Genomic DNA, 18,527 nt, shown 5'->3' with positions numbered 1-18,527 from the left:
GAAATCCAATAAGTAAAAAACAAACATCCTGTTTGCAATATTCTAATGACTCCTTCACAAACTAAGCAACTCACTGGCCTCTGTAAACACTCTTATTAATGCTTCCATGCCTTTCTTGCTTGCTCCACCATAACTGGGGATATTTCCACTAATGCTACAAACGTGTGGAAACTGAAGCACAGGATCATTGCAGGCCTTTTCTTATTTCTCCTGATTTGTTCAAGGCACCAAATGTGGATGTGAAGGATACACATCACATCATGACTAGCTAAAGTAGTCCCCACAAACAAACAAAACAAGGAGACTAAAAGAGTCATCTATTGTTTGCCAGGTTTAAGGCTGGCATACTTGGAACAAAGTCAAGTCATTGTGCAAGCCTTTTTTTGGCAGTCTTTCAAAAATAAGAAAAGTAGAAGGTATGAAGCATGCAAGGATGTGGCCAGATTGTTTCTCACTCCAAATGAATGCTGAGATTTTCACTACAAGAGGTTCCTTAGTGTTATTTGCAGCCATTTCCTTCCATACATAATGAGAAAATAATGAGTTGTTTTTCTAATGATGTACAAATGATGCTACCAGACCAGTTACGGATTTCAAGTTACCAAAGGGAATGAGAAATTTCCACAGCACTTGTATCAACCCCTTTCTCTTTGTGGAACTGAAAACAAAAAAATCCAGAAGCACACCTTGCATTTAGAGGCGCATCCATTATCACTCATTTTCATGTAAAATAATGAGAAAGTATTTGGATGCTGGCAATCGTTTTCCAAAGTGGGAGGATATGTGTCAATGATTCCCATTTTCTGAGTGACTGTCTGTGGAGGACAGCCAGGTTTGGCCCCTTCTGCACATGTGAAATGCATCTTTTAAAAGACTATGATTGGCCCTTTAGGTAGCCAATGCAGTCTCACCACAGAGGCCCAACAAAACAACAAGAGGGCCAAGGCTGACAGCCCAGTGGGTAGGAAGAAGTCCAGCTGGTGCCAATGAGTGAAGACAACTGCAAGAACTAGGAAGTGGGGCAAAATATTCCAGTGTTGGCTAAGGAGGGGGAAGATTTTGGTTGGAGACTGCAGCCTGCGGGGACAGGGACCAGGATTGGAAACAGGGGTTTCCTCCCAGAAAGACCACCCAGCTAGGGTCTTCCCTAGCAGAGCCGAGGAAAGGCTTTACCTTCTCCAAGGTGTCACAGGAAGCGTCTTAACACTTTCCAATGCGATCTCAAGCTTGACCCCCAGCTAGAAGGGTCAATTCTTACCCAGTCCCCGGGGACAGAACTGGATGGACTCCAAACAGAAAGGCATTCAGACACCATGTTGTCCCACTAGTGGGAGCCAGCCTGCAACGTCCCAAGCCTTGAGACATACATAGCTTGATCCAATGAGGCCACCATTGTTCAGCCCTCACCTGGAAATGCTTTTGACTCTGAAGGCCTCTGTGGGAAGAAGGTTGGTTTGAACTGAAGGAGAAGCAGATCTAACACCACTACATGACCTAACTACAATGCATGCTTGATTTACCTTGATTTCCTTTGATTCCAATCCTGTTCTGCTCAAGATAGCAATCCCTTGGGATCTTTGAAGCTTCTGTTGCTGTAACAGTACCCTAACGACCAATGTCTTTGAGCAAATCTGGGTTTCCTGGCCTTTTTTGGGGGGGGGGGACATTTTTGGGGCTAACCGTAGGTGGGACTCATGAATTAGAGGCACTTGGCATGCACATCTGCCCACAGCTACCCAGCGTTTCCCAAACTTCAAGGGGGAAGAAGAATGGGAGGCACTAATGAAGACTAGTTAATTTTCTAGATAAATGTGCAGATCTATTCAACAAATTTCTTTTTTTTTTTTTTACTTTGCACTTGAAAGAGAGGGAATAGGTAGTTTTCCTACCTTTGCTTCATAATACTAAGAAGAGAAAGAAAACCTATTGAAGAAGCCACTGTCTTCTGCCAAAAGGGAAGACAATGTAGCACAATTAAGGAGTGGAGTGAACAAATTGCCTCTTGTTAGGAATTACATGTTCTCAAAAACTGTTGAGTGGGTTTATACCTCCTGATTGTTTTCCCTGCAGACAACCGCCTCCTCCACAGTGACATATTTCAAAGTACACCCTCTAACTGGGCTGCAGTTATTAATTGTGCTTGGGAATACGACAACATCTAAAACCCTGCAACAATGGCAACACAGTCTCTTCCTTTTATAGTTGCATGTCTTCCACTGTTGTTTTTGCTACGTACTGGCATGTTTTACCGTTCCCTGACTTGAAGTATCTTCTGCAATGACATCAGGCTGTTTTGGTGGTATGTGTTAGCATCAGCATTGTTCAGCTCTTAATGATTTAGAATAGAGGTGGGGAACTTTTGGGCTTTCAGATGTTGTTGGAAACCAACTCTCATCAGCCCCAGCCACCATAGCCAGTGGATTATGGGAGCTGGAGTTCAACAACATCTTGGTGGGAGAGGAGGCACAGATTCCATATCCCTGATGCAGACGTTTGCACGTTCCACTGAGCTTAATGAAATTTGGAGCAGAATAGAACAACACTGGCTGGAGCTCTCTCACTGAATAATCCACATGAATCATAGAATCATAGAATCATAGAATCATAGAGTTGGAAGAGACCACAAGGGCCATCGAGTCCAACCCCCTGCCAAGCAGGAAACACCATCAGAGCACTCCTGACATATGGTTGTCAAGCCTCTGCTTAAAGACCTCCAAAGAAGGAGACTCCACCACACTCCTTGGCAGCAAATTCCACTGTCGAACAGCTCTTACTGTCAGGAAGTTCTTCCTAATGTTTAGGTGGAATCTTCTTTCTTGTAGTTTGGATCCATTGCTCCGTGTCCGCTTCTCTGGAGCAGCAGAAAACAACCTTTCTCCCTCCTCTATGTGACATCCTTTTATATATTTGAACATGGCTATCATATCACCCCTTAACCTCCTCTTCTCCAGGCTAAACATGCCCAGCTCCCTTAGCCGTTCCTCATAAGGCATCATTTCCAGGCCTTTGACCATTTTGGTTGCCCTCCTCTGGACACGTTCCAGTTTGTCAGTGTCCTTCTTGAACTGTGGTGCCCAGAACTGGACACAGTACTCCAGGTGAGGTCTGACCAGAGCAGAATACAGTGGCACTATTACTTCCCTTGATCTAGATGCTATACTCCTATTGATGAGGCCCAGAATTGCATTGGCTTTTTTAGCTGCCGCGTCACACTGTTGGCTCATGTCAAGTTTGTGGTCAACCAAGACTCCTAGATCCTTTTCACATGTACTGCTCTCAAGCCAGGTGTCACCCATCTTGTATTTGTGCCTCTCATTTTTTTTGCCCAAGTGCAATACTTTACATTTCTCCCTGTTAAAATTCATCTTGTTTGTTTTGGCCCAGTTTTCTAATCTGTCAAGGTCGTTTTGAAGTGTGATCCTGTCCTCTGGGGTGTTAGCCACCCCTCCCAGTTTGGTGTCATCTGCAAATTTGATCAGGATGCCCTTGAGTCCATCATCCAAGTCGTTGATAAAGATGTTGAATAAGACCGGGCCCAAGACAGAACCCTGTGGCACCCCACTAGTCACTCTTCTCCAGGATGAAGAGGAACCATTGATGAGCACCCTTTGGGTTCGGTCAGTCAGCCAGTTACAAATCCACTGAGTGGTAGCATAGTCAAGACCGCATTTTACCAGCTTCTTTACAAGAATATCATGGGGCACCTTGTCAAATGCCTTGCTGAAATCAAGGTAGACTACATCCACTGCGTTCCCTTCATCTACCAGGCTTGTAATTCTGTCAAAAAACGAGATCAGGTTAGTCTGACATGACTTATTTTTCAGAAATCCATGCTGACTATTGGTGATCACAGCATTCCTTTCTAGGTGCTCACAGACTGTTTGCTTAATGATCTGCTCCAGAATCTTTCCTGGTATTGATGTCAGACTGACTGGGCGGTAATTATTTGGGTCCTCTCTTTTCCCCTTTTTGAAAATAGGGACAACATTTGCCCTCCTCCAGTCTGCCGGGACTTCGCCTGTTCTCCAGGAATTCTCAAAGATGACTGCCAGTGGTTCTGAAATCACATCTGCCAGTTCTTTTAATACTCTTGGATGCAGTTCATCTGGCCCTGGAGACTTGAATACATCTAGACTAGCCAAGTATTCTTGTACTATCTCCTTAGTTATTCTGGGCTGTGTTTCCTCTGCTGAATCATTTGCTCCAAATTCTTCAGGTCGGGCATTGTTTTCTTTATCGGAGAAGACTGAGGCAAAGAAGGCATTGAGGAGTTCAGCCCTTTCTGTGTCCCCTGTTTGCATTTCACCATCTTCTCCTCTGAGTGACCCCACGGTTTCTTTGTTCTTCCTTTTGCTACGAACATACCCATAAAAGCCTTTTTTGTTGCTTTTAACCTCTCTAGCAAGCCTGAGTTCATTTTGTGCTTTAGCTTTTCTGACTTTGTGTCTACACGTGCTGGCTATTTGTTTGAATTCCTCTTTGGTGGTTTCCCCCCTTTTCCATTTTTTGTACACATCCTTTTTTAATCTTAACTCAGTTAAAAGTTCTTTAGATAGCCACCCTGGCTTCTTTAGGCACCTTCCATGTTTCCGTCTCATTGGTATTGCCTGAAGTTGTGCTTTTACTATCTCCCTCTTAACAAACTCCCAGCCATCTTGAACTCCCTTTCCTTTTAGTATTACTGTCCATGGGATCTCACCCAGCACTTCCCTAAGCTTTATGAAGTCGGCTTTCTTAAAGTCGAGAAATTGAGTCCTAGTATGCTTGGCTGCTCCTTTCCGCTGTATAGTAAACTTCAGAAGAGCATGATCACTCGTGCCTAATGATCCTTCCACTTCTACCCCACTAACCAGGTCATCAACATTGGTTAGGACCAGATCTAAAATGGCTGTTCCTCTTGTTGCTTCTCCCACTTTCTGGACAATGAAGTTGTCTGCAAGGGCAGTGAGGAATCTGTTTGACCTTATGCTCTTGGCTGAGTTTGACATCCAACAAATATCCGGGTAATTGAAGTCCCCCATTACTACTATCTCCCTTCCTTTTGCATGCTTGGCCATCTGTTCCAGGAAGGCATCATCTATGTCCTCCGTTTGGCTTGGGGATCTATAGTAAACTCCCACAATGAGGTCACTGTTATTCTTCTCTCCCTTAATTTTGACCCAAATGCTCTCACTTTGGCTTTGAGGTTCTAAATCTTGGATCTCTTCACAGGTATACACATCCCTGACATATAACGCCACTCCTCCTCCTTTCTTGTCTGGTCTGTTTCTTTGAAATAGATTGTATCCCTCCATTATTACATTCCAATCGTGGGATTTATCCCACCAGGTTTCAGTGATTCCTATTATGTCATATTTAGTTTGCTGTACCAGGAGCTCAAGCTCATCTTGTTTATTTCCCATGCTTTGCGCATTAGTGTACAGACATTGAAGTCCATTAATCATTCCCCCGTGTCTCTTATTTAAGGATTTTCTCCTCCCACCACTAGGTCTGCATGCTCTTTGCTCCATTCGGTCTATGACATTTGGATGATCATCTTCATCAATTGATAGACTCCTACCTTCAGGAGCACTGTCTCCCTCCCCCACATTAGTCAGTTTAAAGCCCTCCTGATGAGGTTTCTGAGATTTTTTGCAAAAACATTCCTCCCAACCGTTGTGAGGTGCAGCCCATCGCTTGCCAGAAGTCCATCTTCAAGAAACTGCATTCCGTGATCTAAGAATCCAAACCGTTCCTGTTTGCACCATTTGCGAAGCCAGTTGTTCACTTCCACTATTTTTCCCTCTCTCCCTGGGCCACGTCGTTCAACTGGGAGGACAGATGAGATGACAATTTGTGCATTTAATTGCTTCAATTTCCTGCCCAGAGCCTCGTAATCTCTTTTGATCTTCTGGAGGCTATTGCTTGCAGTGTCATTGGTTCCCACATGAACCAAGAGGAAGGGGTATTTGTCAGTGGGTTTTATGATTCCTTGCAGTCGTTCAGTTACATCTTGGATCTTAGCCCCGGGGAGACAGCACACTTCCCGAGACATCTTGTCAGGCCCACAGATCACTGCTTCTGTTCCCCTCAGTAGGGAATCCCCTATCACCACTACACGCCTCCTCTTAGGTCTGGTCGGGGTTCTTCTGTGAGCTGTCGGTTCCAAGGTCGCCTGGACATTCCCAGAGGACTGCCTTTGCTCCTCGTCTTCATATACCTGATCGACTGTAATGAGGGAGAGATCCTCAAATGGAGTCTGCTCTTCGTCTTCCATGCTAGGGGAAAGGACCTCAAAGCGATTGCGTATTTCTAAACAATCAGAGCGAACCCTGGGCCTCCTACTTCTTTGAGTCACGTTTCTCCATATATCTGGCTCCTGTGTTGGTGAACTAGCCACCTTCTCAGGGGAGTCCCCTGTCTCTTCCTTGGTGGAGACGGTGTGCTCTGTTGCTTCCAAGAAGAGTTCCAGCTCTCTAATTCTTTGGAGCGTAGCTACACGTTCCTCCAGTTGCTGGACTTTGTCTTTTAAGAGGGCAATCAACATGCAATTGCTGCAGGTAAAGCTGCCTGCAACCTTTGGCAAGATGGCAAACATTGCGCAGGAACCACAGGCGACTGCAGCTGTTCCCTCACCCTCCATCTTGGGAACGTGTCGTTGGGGGTGACTACAGTGGTCCTCTATCATAAAAAGTGTGGAGACAGGACAAATAAATCCCTCCCAAAAAACCTAGGTCTCCCCCAACAAATGTTTGAGACTAGCTCCCCTAAATCTAAAATATGGATCAAACTGCTAATCACCTACCTCAACAGAAGCCCTGCCCCCTCTGACCTTTGCCCAGAGAGAGCAGCTAATCAGCCACAAGAAGCTCACACAAGAAAACCCTTTTTGTTCCTTCTTCAGCTGCTGCCCTGAAGCTCTGAAAGCAGTCCTATAGCTAAATATGTGATTGCCATTGAATGCACTTTCTTTTAATCCAATCTATTTATCAAGGACAGTCAAGGTGGGAAAATATAATGTTTCTGCATAGCAATTTAGCCATTATATTGAAGAGTCGGGAGACTTTAAAAGCTTTGCTTTCACAGCTGCATCCATTCAGCTACATTGTGTGCACTCTGACCTGCATTTTTTTTTAAAAAGCACCTCTGTTAGAATTAATTGCAGCAACATGACCCTGAAGTGTTTTATCAGTGTATGCAACTTAAATGTAAAGAACTACACTGCAGTACACTGCATAATCAATATGTTGATTTCCCCTAAATATTTGGCGTGTAGTAAGTATGTCCTATATTGGTTTGACACTTGGTAGTCCACAGGAAACTTTCCCCTTAGACCTCACATGAACACCCTATATATAATATTTTCATTTTTTCAACAATATTCTTTTAAATTCAAATCATTTTCAGTTTTTACACATTTGGGATTACTTGGATCCCTGGGCTTTCCCCCACCCCCACCCCCACCCCCACCCCCCGGTTTTCATTTCTTTTATTCCTTCTATTACATCTAATTACATTTTTCTAACCAATTTTGTCTCCCTTTTTTACCTTAAATCATAATACATTATAAGTGTTATAACAATCCTGCTAAATTTTTTTTAAAAAAAATATCTACAGTGGTCTTTAAGGTATTCTATATTTTTTCCTCTCTCTTGACTAAATTTTAATCACCTTGGTGTCTGATCTTCATGGTCATCTTCGCCATTTTGGCATAACCCATCATGAACACTCATTCAGCCAAGTGCACCTAAATGAGTTATGTTGGGACCTATCAGGTATTTGTATACCAACCCAGGAAAAATAAGTTTATTGGTGGCTTTTCTCCCATTGTGGAGATGCTGCAAAATTAAGTGGGATGTGGAATGATTTGCCCTGAGCTCTGCATGAAGCAGGTGGATCTTCAATCCCAAACCCTTGAATGTTCCTCCTCTCTGGCAGCCACATTGACTGTCAACTGTGACCATTGGAAAAGGTGCTGCATGAGATATGCTGGAAGGCCGTTACATTTGCTTTGTTTTCAGCAATAAAAATAATAATACTTTAAACTATGTTCCATGCAGTTTTCCATGCAAATAGATGTTTTCTATGCAAACCATAGCTCTTTATGCAAAGAAATGCACCATGAGGATGATTTTATTACTGAAAATGGCTAAATCTGAGGCAAGAGCCCTATAGGAGGGACATCGCAGAAGAGGCAGTGTATAAGAGACAGAGAATAATGGACATTGTCAGGAAACATAGGCAAACATGTGTTCTTTTTATAGGAATTGTCATTGCTTAAAAATAGTTTGAGAATCCCTCAAGTAACATTTACCAGGCCAATCCCCTTTCCACAGAGCTAAGAAAGAGACTCTGTGGATCTGTTGTTGTACATTCTCATAAAAGAAGCTACCAGAGGAAAAATTCATAATGTTCCTTTCATTCCTATTTGTGTTTTCCCTCTGGGACTTCCTTGATAATGCAAGCAGGGCCTTTCATACTTAATTAGCATGTGACACCGACAATTTCAAGAAATTCCATCGGTCCTTTCTGTATCTTCTTTAGTCCTATCCCCTAAGCCAGGAGGAAACCAGCTTGAAAAGGTTTCTGTCGCTTTTGTTCCATGGAATGCCCAGGCTTATTCATTTTCTATAACAAACCCCATAAATGCTCCCATTGTTCATTACAAGCCTATTGGACAGGATTGATTCTGTAATGATATTATTATAATTAATGCTTACATTGCTGCAGATATGTGAACATAAGAATGCAAGAACCTGAGAAGAATCCTGCTGGATCTGACCAGAGACCTTTCTAGTCCCAGAGTGGCCAACCAGATGTCTATGTTTATCCTCAGTAGTGGGACATGAGGACAATAGCACTCTCCTGCTCTAGTTGCCCAGCACATGGTAGCAGAGGTAGGAGAGCATAGTCATCATAACTAGCACATGCATGCATACAATTGGCCTTTCTTGTGGTCATCTTAGTACTCTTCTAAAGTTTTGAGTGCTTCTATTCAAAGCAAGCTACAAGAAAACAGGGACTTGTCGGCATACTGGACCACTGAGCCAGCTTAACATCTACAAGGTAAATATCATTCTAGTCTCCCAGCATACACATACATAGCTGATACTCAGTCCTGGTTACTCCATACTGCTCTATGCCTGAAATCTTCTAAAGCAAGCACCCCCAAACTCGGTCCTCCAGATGTTTTGGAACTACAACTCCCACTATCCCTAGCTAACAGGACCAGTGGTCAGGGATGGTGGGAATTGTAGTCCTAAAACATCTGGAGGGCAGAGTTTGGGAGTGCCTGTTCTAAAGTGCAAAGATCGGAACTGCTCCTCACACCAGCTAGGTTACGAGAATTGCAAACTTTGCTCTGCAGGAAACATATATTTTGCAAAGGGACCCCTCACTGTTTTCTGAGTGCAAGATCACTTCTCTTCACAATTAATTTGATCCTAACTATCTCACACTTATATCCTATTGTGACACATTTCAAATTTAGGAAGAAGTGTATAAAACATTTCAATATTCTGTCAGGTTTCCCCTTCCCCTAACAGTGAGCAGATCAGCTTACAATGAGTGAGGTTCCTTTGGGACACAGAGCATGGGAGACTCAGGATATTTTGGCAACTACTTATTTATTTGCAAATATTTGGGCTAAGCAAGCGTCATGGAACTAAACTACCAAGCACACTGGCTTTCTAGCACCCTGAGCTACAAAAATGCCTTCTTTTCAGAGAAATATTATGGCAGGAGTAGGAACTGTGGCTCTCCAGATGTTGACAGATTACAACTTCCATCACCCCTGACCATTGGTCATGCTGGTTTAGGGGATGGGAGCTCAAGTCCAGCAACATCTGGTGGGCCACCCCCAACCCCCCCCCCAGGTATTATGGATTAAGCAAGCAAAAACTATCTGCAAGAAATGCAGGTATAGATGGAGCAAGTATATAGATATTCTTTCTAAGAAAAGTGTGGCTAGTGTTTGATTTCCTAGACCCAGACTAGAATGACACAAGTTTTTAAAACAAAAAAAATTCCTTCCAGTAGCACCTTAAAGACCAACTAAGTTAGTTCTTGGTATGAGCTTTCGTGTGCATGCACACTTCTTCAGATACACAGTGTGCATGCACACGAAAGCTCATACCAAGAACTGACTTAGTTGGTCTTTAAGGTGCTACTGGAAGGAATTTTTTTTGTTTTGACTATGGCAGACCAACACGGCTACCTATCTGTAACTGGAACAAGTTTTTTAAGTGTGTGAAGGACCACTGAATAAGGCTGTGATCCTAACTAACCACCTGAAAGCCAACCCAAGGAATACAGTGGCACTTACTTCTTAGTAATCATTGATATTATTATTATTATTATTATTATTATTATTATTATTATTATTAGAATTTATATACCGCCCTATACCCAGGGCGGTTCACAGAATAAAATCAAGATATAAAACCACAAAATACCTAATAAAAATAAAAACAACCCAATAGCTCCCTCCCTCCACAAAAAACACATTTTAAAAGGGCATAGGATGTAAATTGGATCAACCATAGGCCTGGTTAAAAAGGAATGTTTTTACCTGGCGCCTAAAGGTATATAATGAAGGCGCCAGGCGAACTTCCCTGGAGAGAGCATTCTACAGACAGGGAGCCACTGCAGAGAAGGCCTGTTCTCGTGTTGCCACCCTCCGGACCTCTGGAGGAGGAGGCATACGAAGAAGGGCTTCAGAAGATGATCTCAGGGACTGGGTAGGTTCATATGGAAAGAGGTGTCCACAAGAGAAGATCAGTCTGCAAGAAAAGTAAATCATACTGGCTGTCCCTTAAAATTGTTTGCAGGCAGCAGCCTTATGCAAGGTCCATACTCTTAGTCCAAGCCAGTACAGTGGTACCTCGGGTTACAGGCGCTTCAGGTTACAGGCACTTCAGGTTACAGAAGCTAACCTGGAAGTAGTACCCAGGGTTAATAACTTTGCTTCAGGATGAGACAGAAATTGTGCGGTAGCGGCGTGGCAGCAGTGGGAGGCCCCATTAGCTAAAGTGGTACCTCAGGTTAAGAACAATTTCAGGTTAAGAACAGACCTCCAGAACGAATTAAGTTCTTAACCCGAGGTACCACTGTATTGTCCACTCTGCTAGCCTTGGGTCTTTCACTTTACCTGATATTTTTGACTGCAACAGAGATGGAGCCTGGGACTTCCTGTGTGGAAAGCATGCACTCTGCCACTGAGGTATGTTGACGCAATACTAATATGACATCATTGCAGGGGAAAACTGGCATAAAATGGAAGTGGAGAGCATGCGTTGCTATGGGAACTTTATATTGAAAAGCATTTCCCCTCACAATTTTTATACTTCAGAACATGAAAACAGCTTTAGTTTCCTGAGGTGGTGACGTTCTTGTCATTATCCACAGTGACATATCCATATGGGGGGTGGCGGGAGAGGGTGGAAAAATAGCCCTGCATTGTCCTCTACAGCGATTAAAAGCTGAGCATAACACGTTGCCTTTTGTTATGGGTTTAACTTTGCTTCATAGTAATTTTGTCTGGTCAGTCCACAGATGAATGAGAAAAAATAACACTTTGGTTGCTCAGAGACTCTGTGTCATGAGAAAAAAAAAATCTGTAACTTCCAGATGGTTTTCTTAGGGTAACCAAAAGATAATATTTGAGTCTCTGGGGAGGCCTGTAAATAGCCAGCCTGATATTTCACAGGATCATCGTATCTGTCCTGTTATGTTTACAGCAACATACCAAAATCCTAGTGTTCAATGACACTAGTCATGATGGAACCTGTGTGCATGTGTGTCACTGGCTTCAGCTCAACCCTAATATTTCAAATGAGGATTTGTGAAAATAAGCTATTCCCTTAATATAGTCCCTTAGTGCTTCAGCAAGAAAGGTGCCTTTAAGAAATGCAGAATAACCTATCTACTTCCCAATAAATATTTTCCAAGAAATATCTATTTCCCACACTTATTTGGGGAGTACATCTCATTAGACCCAGAGCAGTTTCCCTACAGTGAACAGGAACACACTGCATGGCTCGAATATTTATTTGAGAGCAAGTCCTGTTTACAAACATGCTTAGGATCTTCTGGCCTGATTACCTTCAGACCATGGCAAGTTGGTACTCCCACTTGGTACTCCCACTTCCTGCATTTCCATTGTACAGTCTGAAGAGGAGCCCAAGCAGGTGTGCATGATGGGACAAGCCCACCACTGTCTTCTGTACCTGGTTGTCATAGTGATGCACACCTGTGAGTCTCTCACAGACGCTCAAGGATGCACAGCCATTCATGAACTCAGCAGGGCACTGGGAAGAGAACAAAAGGAAGCCATCTGCAAACTCACTCAGGGTTGCCATATCTTGCAATAAACGTGGTGCATCATTGATGGTAGAAATGTCAGTTGATGCAAGGTTTCTGGAATTTAATTTTGACAGATAAATATTACTAAAGAAACTAGTGTTTGTGGTCCAAAATTAAGGCTACTGGATATTTTTGATGATACCAATGTAAATATATTGTCAAAAACATTGGTTTTAAGTATGATATTGGCAGCATGAATAGTAATCCAGAATGCGGCAGCTAGACTGGTGACTGGGAGTGGCTGCCGAGACCATATAACAACGGTCCTGAAAGACCTACATTGGCTCCCAGTACATTTCCAAGCACAATTCAAAGTGTTGGTGCTGACCTTTAAACCCCTAAATGGCCTCGGCCCAGTATACCTGAAGGAGCGTCTCCACCCCCAGCGTTCTGCCCAGACACTGAGGCCCAGCGCCGAGGGCCTTCTAGCAATTCCCTCCTTGCAAGAAGTGAGGTTACAGGAAACTAGGCAGAGGGCCTTCTTGGTAGTGGCACCTGCTCTGTGGAACACCCTCCCATCAGATGTCAAGGAAATAAACAACTATCTGAATTTTAGAAGACATCTGAAGGCAGCCCTGTTTAGGGAAGTTTTAAAGTGTGATGTTTTATCAAACATCATCATTATTAATAATATTCTGTTGGGAGCTGCCGAGAGTGGGTGGGCTGTCTGTGTGTGTGCGTATGAAACTATGTAATTGCAATGCAATGGAAAACAGCCCAAAATTGATCTTAATAGTCCATTTCAGCTCCCAAAAGCTCTCAGCTAAAGGTCTTTCCAAGCCCAGCTTCCTGACTTCCTTCTAATATGAAATACCTGGGGCATTATTTATGCATATGATGCTGCCATGGAGAAGGAACCAGGTTCCTGATCCCTGGATCACCTCTTTTTCAAAGCTAGTTTTTACTTTCTAAAGGACCAAGGGAACTAAAATAGTGGTATAGAGCCTTGTCCTTGTTTGTAGCTTTATACATAGCATGTGCTATACAATTTCTGTTTGTAAAATCTTTTAAAATATGAGAGACCAGTTCAAGGTTGCATTAAACCTTTTACAGAATACGTTCAGTTTTATTCAACCTAGCACATAGCTCAAGGATAATACTCTAGTGCTCTTCCTAAGCACACAAAACCCACCAGAGCTTTCTGGAGGGTGCATATCTCTCTGAGCATGCAGAAGAACTACCTGTTTCATGTGAAGGCAATGCAGCTGTTCACCTGTGGATAATGCACAGCTACGTGAAATTACTTTATCCTCACCCTGCTTAAAAGAATCGTTTTTCCTGTAAAATCCATTGAAGCAGACAGACCTGGAAGGACCATATAACTTAGAGCTAGATACTTTGTTTACACAAAGTCGCTAGATTAGAGATTCGTTTCAGTTACAATGGATGTTGGGCACAAGGACTCAAAATATCTCTTGTCTCTAACCACGGAGAACTGTTACCATTCAGAGCAAGCGGAACTGGGCTGGCTGGATGAACAATGTGGCTGCCTCTACTGCAGATGACATCCTTTGGTGTCCTGCTCAAGGCCCTGACCACTAGAGGTCACTGAGTAAGCCAGAATCATGAGGTGTTTTCATAGTTATTCACCATAAAGGCATTTAACAATTAAAGTATTTTCCTTAGGGGACCCACCTGTTTGGCTTTGGTTCTGTTCCATTTGAAACCTGCCCAGAGGACTTTATAGTGAAGGGCAGGTAAAAAAAAAATCTTTTAAATGAATTAATGAATAAAATTTATCCCAAATGAACCACTGCTGTCAATGCCACCTACCGAACAGCAGGAGTCTCTGGAAATGCGTTTGAATATGCAGATAAAGTAAGAACATGGGATGAAATATTTTTACTTTGAAATCCACCTAGTCTAGAAGACATCAAATATTTAAACCTGCTATGCTATTTTATTTAGGAAATGTAACAGCCAGAACTCTGCAGCCAATCAATACATAATAAGAAATATTGTTTCTGCCTAATAAATTGGTTCCAAGTCACAACTCATTGTCTTATGGATACAGCTCTCTGAGTCTATTCCTGGCTAAGTGGCAAATAAATTGCAGTTTTTGTCACTCATCTATTAAATGATCTATTGTTTGTGTTTAATAAGCATATGGGATTTAAACTTCACTGGGATGCACACCAGGGATATACTTCGGTTAACTCTGATACACAAGAGGCATGTGCCCCACCCTCACAAAATGGCCCAAGAGCATGTTGAACATCTGATAAGTGATGACTGATAAGACCACTTCAAAAGTTAGCAGTGATACAGGCCAAAACAAAATTGGCCTCCAGATTGAAAACACAAATAAAGCTTGTATTTAAGTGATCAATGAATTATCTTGATTCATTAATTATATAAATTTATACCCTGCCCTTCAAATAAATTCCCAGCGAGGCTAACAATACATAATAAAGGATACATATCCTGGGGTGGGGAAAATATTTCAAACACATTTCCATCTCCAATTGAGGTGATCTTCTAGGGGTGAATGTTGTAGCCTCTCCTGTGATAGATACTGAAAATGACAGCATCTCAGGATGGTCAGTGTTTCTGATGCATGCCACAGGACAAAACTACACTGTATCTTGGCAAATATCCCTTCGCAAATGCACATTTCCTGATATAATGCAGGAGAAGATCAGCAGGTGAGAGGGCTACTTAACCCTGTAAGTACTCAGCAATAGAGAGCCAGTGTGCTGCTGTGGTTAGACTATTGGACTGAGGGAGACCCTGGTTCAAATCTACACTCAACCATGAAGCTTAAGAGAACCAGGTCAGTCATTCAGCTTGTATTACCTTACAGTGCTGATGCAAGGATAAAATGGGAGTGCTGAGGTAGGGGACTATGTATGCCTCCCTGAACCACTTGGTGCAATAAATTGAATATATTATCCTTAACAAATATCCTCAAGGCCATTTTCTACCCTAGCCGAGTTTACTTCCAAGACTGATGACCATCACTACCTTTTGTGGGAGCACATGCCATAGTTTAACTGTGTACTATGTAAATAAGTACTTTCTTTTAATTGTCCTGAATCTTCCACATTCTGTCTCATTGGATGTCCCAGGTCCCAAACCAGTCCTTGAGGGACTGCACTTCATACATCTCTCCATTCAGAGAATTGTCCATTTATTCCTAGTCTCTGCTTCCTGCTCCTTAGCCTATTCCTGATCCACAAAATGACTTCTCTTATTCCATGACTGCTAAGCTTACTCAGGGGTCTGCCATGAGGTACGTTGTCAAAAGCTTTTTGAAAGTCTGAATTCACCATGTCAACTGGATCATCACTATCTATAGCCTTGTTGACACTCTCAACATGAGACAGGTTGGCACTGCTTTAGCAAGGCCCATTCTTCTGTATGCCTTGATTATGTCACCCTAACCATACTTTTCGCAGGTTTTTCTGGGGCAGATGTTAGGTTAAAAGGTAAAGGTAAAGGTACCCCTGCCCATACAGGCCAGTCTTGACAGACTCTAGGGTTGTGCGCTCATCTCACCCTAGAGGCTGGGAGCCAGCGCTGTCCGCAGACACTTCCGGGTCACGTGGCCAGCGTGACGAAGCTGCTCTGGCGAGCCAGAGCCACACACGGAAACGCCGTTTACCTTCCCGCTAGTAAGTGGTCCCTATTTATCTACTTGCACCCAAGGGTGCTTTCGAACTGCTAGGTTGGCAGGCGCTGGGACTGAGCAACGGGAGCGCACCCCGCCACGGGGATTCGAACCGCTGACCATGCGATCGGCAAGTCCTAGGCGCTGAGGTTTTACCCACAGTGCCACCCACGTCCCACCCGTGTTAGGTTAACCAATCTGTAATTTCCCAGATCCTCACTGGATTCATTTAATTAAAAAATGGTGTTTCATTGGAAAGCATGAACTGGAAAATAGCCATTGCAAATGCCACCTATACCCACACAAGCATTACAGAGGAAACATGGTGGTTAGAAACCCCCATGTTTCATTTGTAATATACCATTTTGCTCCCCAGACACATGCAGTGGACCCCATGAAAGCACTTGCTGCCTGTGCATCACTGGGATGGAGATACCATATGCAACGGCAGTGGCCACATATGTGATGGGTTTTCAGATGTTGACCCCACCATATGGAAGTGCTATATGTTTGGTTGCTTCCACATGTAAGCCATAACATTTAAAATGCTTCTCAAAGGAGAGCAACATAAGAAAGCACATGAAGGCTCTTTTTTTAGGCTGGATAATGAATATATATGACTTCAATATGTAATCCACTAGCTTGGCATCTCTTGAGGAGCCCTTTGGGTTCCTATTAGTTATAACAGCCCATCCAACATATTGGTTGAAGGAGTTATATATGTAAAGTCCTATGATTCATACATCAGACTGAAATTAATTTTAGCAAGGAATATTATAAGCTTTTAGTTATTTTTAGCATCTTATACAGAAACTCGAAAAACTTTTGCATAAAACAGAAATAGACACAGTGAACTTTGGAATTAAGAGGCTCAGAACTAGAATCAGAAACAGTCATCACTTTCTGAGAGCAGCAGTGCTGAGAAGGGACACAGAATTGCAGCCAACCACACATGAAACCCTAGGTAAGTATGAAAACACCCATGTGGGTTTTCAGGCAGACAAACAAAAGGCAATAATAATGCAGGTGAATAAATGTGCATTTTATTTCCTTGTGAAAACCAAGGCCAGAAAATATTCCAACCAATGCAAAAATAAAATGCTATATTGCCATTCAGCAAAATTACAGGAAGTTGGCTAAATTTTGCAGGATACGATACAGAAGTGCCCACCAGAATGTTTGCCCACTGGGAACAGGCAAGTTATTCAATAATTGACAAATCTATTTGTTTCTTGGAAAATAGATGCTTGGGCATGTGTGTGACCCTATGCCCAGTGAGACTGGAGTAGGGAGCTGTCATTTTAAACAAGGATAGCATATATCATTGAAAAATAAAGATTGACAGTGCAATCCTATGCATATCTAATCTGATGGAAGTAGTCCCAAGAGAAAGGGAGTGTTTGCAGGTTATTTATGACTCTTTTTGCTAGACTAAAAGTCACAGGTCCTCCAAACATAGCCTTATCTTTCTTTTCAGTGTTCTGATGATGCTTTTCTTACCTAAACCAGTCAAGTGGTTCAGGAGAACACAGCTGTGCAGACAAACAGGCTTCCAGACAGTGCACACTATTTAAGTTGGATGAAAGCACCCACATATAAGTGGATTGAAAAAGGCAGCCTATGACTTCCAAGCATTTAATTTTCTCATTTAGCAAATTTTAACTATCAAAAATCTATAGGATTCTGGAGCAGCCTAAACAATTTTAAAAAGGTTCATATTAAATTATAAATAATAATGATAAATGATTTGGTCCTCAACAAGTTTCAGTGCACCAATTAACACCGCATTATCAAATACATCAATTATATTTCTTAACAAAGAAATCACCAGAATTTTCACACAGTTTAAAATAGCCATCTGTCGGATTAAACTTCAAGTTTTTCATTTAAAAAGAAGAATTAGTTGTATATTTTGAAAAATAAAGCTGTGGTTGCCTAGGTAATGGGTTTTTTTTAATTTTCAGAAAATATGTTCAGTGGATTGTTACATTTCTCTTTTCTTTTTTCTTTTACACGGAGAATGAATATCCTTGTTGTCACTTCCAGTCTCAGTCCTCATTTCAAACAGATTGGCTCAGATATTGTTTGCTACCATTATTCATTTACCTTTATTTATTTCAAACCTTTTACACCATACTCCTTGACAAACGGGTGGCACATGTAGCAGTGTACAATCAGCAGTAATAACAACAGTTCAGATATTAAAACTAATGATCATGTTCAGAGAATGCTTAGTTGGCCAATTATTTTATTTAGATAGATATAATGTTTAAAAATCTCTGGGCATAATGTTACATCTTTTCCTGATTCCTAACTTTCGTTTGCAAGGAAGGCATTTTGCAGATGAGGAACTGAGAGTGGGAGATGTAATTTCATCACAGCCAGTCTGAGAGGCTATGGACTAATGAGGCTTTCCAACTACCAGTTAGAAGGGAGTCCCACTCTGGAATGTGTGTATTGTGCACTCTGCCCTTCAGCTTCTCTCTCTAGAGAAAACACATAAGGAGCATACGGAGAATTTGGGTTACAAATTTTGCCCTGAGGCTAAACTACATGTTACTCTTATGTGTAGTGA

The sequence above is a fragment of the Podarcis muralis genome, chromosome 2 (genome assembly GCF_964188315.1).
Source record: "Podarcis muralis chromosome 2, rPodMur119.hap1.1, whole genome shotgun sequence".
In the NCBI taxonomy this organism is placed as follows: Eukaryota; Metazoa; Chordata; class Lepidosauria; order Squamata; family Lacertidae; genus Podarcis; species Podarcis muralis.
The sequence above is the reverse complement of the archived record's forward strand: the minus strand, read 5'-3'. Positions refer to the sequence as shown.